The sequence below is a fragment of the Phyllostomus discolor genome, chromosome 1 (assembly GCF_004126475.2).
Source record: "Phyllostomus discolor isolate MPI-MPIP mPhyDis1 chromosome 1, mPhyDis1.pri.v3, whole genome shotgun sequence".
Taxonomy (NCBI): Eukaryota; Metazoa; Chordata; class Mammalia; order Chiroptera; family Phyllostomidae; genus Phyllostomus; species Phyllostomus discolor.
This window is the reverse complement of record NC_040903.2, coordinates 182,231,277-182,237,333: the sequence shown is the minus strand read 5'-3', so window position 1 is coordinate 182,237,333 and position 6,057 is coordinate 182,231,277. Positions and strand designations below refer to the sequence as shown.

Genomic DNA, 6,057 nt, shown 5'->3' with positions numbered 1-6,057 from the left:
TCTTTCGAGTCCTCGCTTCCAAGATGATGAAGAAAAGAAGGAACAACGGTCGTGCCAAAAAAGGCTGCGGCCACGTGCAGCCTATTCGCTGCACCAACTGTCACTGATGCATGCCCAAGGGTAAGGCCATTAAGAAGTTCGTCATTCGAAACATAGTAGAGGCCGCTGTTGCGCGTGGGACACCGGCCAGCAGTGACCACGGAACGCTGCGGTTGGCTCGCTGAAAAACATGCAAGAACAAAACATGCACAGAGACAAACCAGTTTCTGTGGGGAAGTAGGGACGAAATGGCCACCCTCCCTAGTGGGGAGCGCCCTGATTTACAGTCCATACCTGCTTTTATTGGGCTCATTTTGCATAATAATTCAGGTAAAGTACAGTACTCATCAGGGGGAAGTAAGGAACTATAGAAAACAAGGAATTCTGCTGCTCTATTGAGTTGGGGTCAAAGAGCTGTAAGACTTTGAGGAACGAACTTCCTCCTTGGACCCTTCTCATTCAGCTGAGAGCATTCTAAACAAAGAAGGTTTCGCAGTAATTTACATGTTCTTTCTTAGGCCTGATCACCCAGGGAATCTGCTCTTTTCAGCACAGAGCTGCACCACCCTGTCATTGTTTCAGGCTTAGCACGGGAACTAAGGCAATAAGGAGATTTTCTCCCAGACGATGAGAACTCAGGCTATGTCAAAGCCGAGGAGTGAGGGTCCATCACCCCCTTTTGCTGCAGCCCCCCAAGTCCTTCTTTTGGGGGGCCTCCCAAAGTGATCGTGCCTGGCTTAGGTCATTCCCCCCATGGGGAACCTTACCCGTCTTTGGCTAACCGACCAAGCTTTTGGGGGTTCAGTTATGAATAAAGCAGCAGAAGCAGCATTCCTGCCAGGAAGATAAGCTTTTGTCTCCTTGCTGGCTTACGGTTCCAAGGGCGTTCCCTTAGCCTTAGCCTAGGCAGGGGTTTCAGCTTCTGATACCAGTCAGGGCGGTTCCCAACAGGCCGCAGCCGTCAGGGACATTTCGGAAGCGAGTGTCTTTGACGCCTATGTGCTTCCCAAGCTGTATGTGAAACTGCATTACTGTGTGAGTTGTGCCATTCACAGCAAAGTGGTCAGGAATCGTTCTCGGGAAGCCCGGAAGGACCGAACACCTCCACCCCGATTCAGACGGGAGGGTGCTGCCCCATGACCTCCACCAAAGCCCATGTAAGGAGCCCTAAAGGAATGAAGAAAAGTTCTCTGGAAAAAAACATTTTATTGTTTATCCAACAATAAAATGGATATTGTACTTAAAAAATTTTATGTAGACATATCAGTCTTATAACCAGAGCAAATTTCATCTTTGGCTTACAGAAATAAACTATGAGTTTCAAATGTGTCTGGTTGTGAGGCTTCTCATGTAGAACTGTTACAACAGTTGGAGTTATGAGGGACTGGGTAAACAGAAACAACTGAAATGCTGTTCTTATGACGCCTGGAAATAGAACAGGAAACAATTAACTTGTAAATCACTTTTAAATAAACTACATTTCTAAAACACTATCGTGTGAATTATAATTTTATCAAGCTTATATCTGAGCAATTGTATAATACTTAACTATAGTGAAAGTAAATGAGAGAATATTCAAAATCACTTTATAAAAGAGACCAAAAAAATGCTGTTTCTGGATCAATAGAACAGACTTGTTAAATAGCAATACAAAAATAGGATACACTACCTAGAAGTCAAATAAGATGAAAACAATTTACTAATAAGATTCACATTATGCAGGGGACATTCAGAAAACCTATCAAAGAATTATAGTCCTATTAAATTTCCATTTGTGCTATTGTATAATCACTTGCACAATGAAACCAAAAGAGGAAAAAATATTTTAGAAGACAAAAGCATGTGTTTCTTAATTATTTTAATGAACTTATTAACAAAAACACTGTTATTATACTATCTACAAATAAAAAGGAAGTGATAAATTTTCAAGGTTCACATTATTAAAATATACTGTTGTAAAAGTTTATTATCCTAAAAGTTTATAATCCTATCAAGCTTCCATTTGAACCATTATATAATCACTTAGTAGCAATAAAACTAAAAGCAAAAAAATCTAATGTAGGGTAGCAGTGAGGGAGAAAAAAACCCTGCTGTGGTCTTGGAGTTTCAGAATTAGAATCATCGAAAGGCGAGAGAAACTGGGAAGGTGGTGCACTTTGTCTGCGGGCTGTGTGGACAGAGACACAGCCTGGCCCCGGGAGTACAGGCACTCTTTGTTGCCAGTGGAGGATGGGCTGGGTCAGGAAGTGCCCATGGGGAGGGTGGGAAGGATTCCTGGGGAGTGTCAGCCTCACTTTCCAGAATAATGGAAGGCTGGAGGGACCTATGTCACAGGAATTGTCCTCTGTTTCCTCTGCAACATCTCTCCCCTGATAGGAGAATCAGAGAGGAGCTGCTTGGGTCAGAGGCTCCCAGTTCAGGTGGCAAGTTGAACCAAAAACAGGCTCTGAATGACTCGGCCAGTGTGAGGAGCACCCCGACAAGCTCTGTCTTGCTCCTGCAGAGAGGATCCACGTCAAGATGGAGTTGGCCTTGATGGAGGGGCTCTTTTTCCGGGATCCTGCCCCCGTGGAAGTGGTATCTGGTCCACATAAGACACTGGACCTTGAGTCTCCATGACATCACTATTGGATATTTCTTCTTTCTTGGGGATCTGGTCATCTCTAATGATCCCCTTGGGCCTCTGTCAAATATTCCATTTAGAGTGTCAGGAACATTAAGATCTCTTTCCAGACACCCCAAGGCATGTATTTTCTTTTTAAATTATCAAAGTTTCTCTCAGCCAACAACACTCTCAACCCATTATCATAGCCTTTCTTTCATGGGGGAATGAATGAGATTTGATACTAGCCAGCAGTTCTTTTGAATTTTTTTGAAAGAATTTAGGTTTCTGTTTTAGCTCTTCACATGTATAACTAATCGTATCTGCTTTGGACAGGTTCTCCTTTATCTTCACAGAGTAAATTCTCTCCAAATTGGTAATTAGGTCAAAATTCATTTATTTTTTTTTTATGCAAAAATATGACTATGGATATAATTATATCATTTCCCCAACAGTCTATGAGGATCTGGTCCTGGTCTTCTGTCCACTGGCACAGTGTCTGCAGGACAGGTGTGACACAGAGCATCACAGACATCACTTTGAACCCTTCAGGTTGCCAGGGCTCTGCCTACCTCAGACTGCAGAGAACACTGGTGAACATTCAGCCCACAAGCAAATCAGCATCTAGCAATACACACAGACCTCAGTGGACGTGGGGAGGGAGGTCAGTAAAACCCTGCCCAATGGCTCTCTCTTTCTTGAGTAAATAGTTTGTTCTGAGGCTTTGTCTTACCCACAAAGGTCATGCACACACACAGAATTCCCAAGTCTCAACTCCTCTCCTTGTTTTGTGTCTGGCTAGCCTTTGAATGTGAGTGAGGAGGGGTGTTGAAGGGGTTATGGAAGGCTCCACAAAGGGTTTCATTTGACAAATTTTACCTTGAAAATCTAAGGAAGGAGTGAGCAGTATTTTCAAAGTCTTCATGTTTCAAGCAAGAATGCGCAGTCCAGTTGGGAGCAAAGAAAGCATGACTTTCAAACTATTTCTGCATGTAGAGGTAAAATATTTGACAACATACAAGACTCTCTGGGGGCTATTGTTCAGAATGAAAGCTTTGAGGGATATTGAGTGGTGGCTGGAGCTCAGCTCACAATGGCAGGAGTATTGGGCTATATGAGCATCTGTTTCATGGAGAGCCTGGTACTTGAGCCATGGGGGATCCAGGCCTTGTCTAGCTCAAAGAGCAATTCAGTCTTGTTGGCAGTGAACCTGTGGGTCAGCTGGGGATTGGCTGACTTTAACTGGGCAAGGATGAGTAGGTCTGCTGTCCTCAGTTTGCCTTGCTCATGCATCTCAAGGTTACTTGGGGGTTAGCTGCTCTGAGCTGATGTGGGCAGCTCTACTAATTTAGCCTAGATTTATTCATGTGTCTTGGGGTCAGCTGATGTAGGCTGGACTGGGCTAGGTTAGCTCAATGTACCTGGGGGCTAGCTGGGTATCAGTTGATGCAGAGTGAGCCCAACTATGCATTGGGCTCTGCCCTGTCTCTCATCTTCTCCCTGAAAGAGTAGGAAAGCCCAGGCGCAAGTAAGCCTTTGCATTCTTTAAAATTCCCTTGGCTGTGAGGTGTAGACACTGTTTTGATGGCCCTTTATTTTCCTTCTGTAAAGTTCTCATCCTCAGGAAGACTAAAGCCTGTTTAGACCTGGGATATAGAGTAAGAAGAGCAATGTGGAGGCCCATTTCTTCTTTTGTTGCTACGGTTCCCTTCACCAGCTCCAGAACCACACCACCTTTGCCAGATCTGTACCTGCAAAGTGCATACCCTACACTCTCCCCCTTTCCCTATATCACCCCACTCTGAAACAAAGTCTTGAATCTGATTAGCGGAATCTACATCATGTCTTCACTCTACTGAGAAGGAAAGCTGAAACAGGGAAATGGTTCTACATCAGGAAGGAAGGATTTCCACTATGAGGAGTTGTGATTATGTTCACAATTCCTCATAGTGGGTAAATGTTCAGAAGATTTGGGGCAGCCGTGAATGGCAAATGCTCATTACAGTTGCCATGCTTGTGTCACACGACCTGGTTTCTCAAGGCATAACTCTTCATCTATGGACTAACATAAGAAAAATATTTACCCTTTGAGGCGCCTTAGGGAAGGACCCTGTTAAATAGTGACAGAGAAGAACAACCTGACCCAACTGAATCCTCTCTCTGGGAATATGAGCGACATACAAAGAGGTCAGCAGTTAGCAGACAGAAAAGTGGTGTTATAAGAATGGAGAGAGACAAGAGCAGGGAGCAGAAAGCCACAGCCACCAGATCCAGAGATGATTCTTGCAAAAGCCACTGTGGTGTCACTAGATTGACCAGTGTCTGAGCTAACATCCTAGTTTTGTATGGAGCCTGACATATATCTCTGCTCCTGCAATCCAAAACATGCAACCCACAGCACCCACCAAAACACAGCAAACTCTGAGTGTCCCAACTGACAAATTTGAGCTTCCAAAGAGACCAATGTTGAATCAATTTGTGTGTCATCCCAAAGCATCTAGTACTTATGGAAAGCACTCAAGAGATGTTTGTCAAACATTGAAATGAAGGAATAAGCAGTAAGAGCTATGGGATTCAGAACAGCAAACACTCACAGTTATACAACCCCAGTGTGCTAAGTGTTCTGGGTTTGCCCCCTCACCACAGATTCTTTCATTATCTGCTGTTCTCTGCCTTGCTCTGTGCCTTAAAAAGATGACCTTCAAGGACTACATGACCTACGCTCCCTTATCTGGTGGCTTTCTACTGGGAATGGCCAAAGAGAAGCACTGATCCTGAGAATGGATGGGAAGGAGATATACGGGAATTTATTCCCTACCACCCTATGTGTTCTGGCAAGGGCTATGTTACCACTCTATAGCCACAACTTCTACTGGGTAGTCTCCCACTGTTTCAGGGCCTCAGGTATCTGGACACTGCTCAAGTGTTCACTTCTTAAGTGTTTGGGCCTGTGTTAATTCACCATCCTTTGTTATGTCCCTTCACCCTGCCCACACCTCTGAAAATAGCCCCTTTTAAAACTCTTCAGTTAAACCCATTGAGTGTGCCATTTATTTCCAGCCAGCACCCTGACTGGTACATCATATCCATGTTCTAGAAAGGAGGAGATATTAGTGTCCTTGTCCCCAAGGAGTTTTATCACTTGGAGACAGGTCAAGTTCACAAATTGTGAAACAATGTACGAAAGTCTCTTACTCCTAGCGTTGGAGATATGGGAGTAACTCCTCTGTTCTCTTCTATCAGTTCTACTCCCCAAATTCTCTCACGGGGGCCTGACCTCAACTTTGCCCTAACCCTCATTCCCTTAATCAGAGAAACCTCCTTCCCTGTAGCTACAGAGGGTTTTTTTGTTATTTTTTAACCTTCCTTTCTCCTGGTTCCTGGGACCCATTGCTTCTTCCGCCTATTGTCAAGTC

At 44.2% G+C, this 6,057-nt stretch overlaps 1 pseudogene; it reads left to right on the top strand.

The window, feature by feature from the left end:
- Window positions 1-1,221, top strand: LOC114492676 (annotated as a pseudogene).
- The last annotated feature ends 4,836 nt before the right edge of the window (window positions 1,222-6,057 follow it).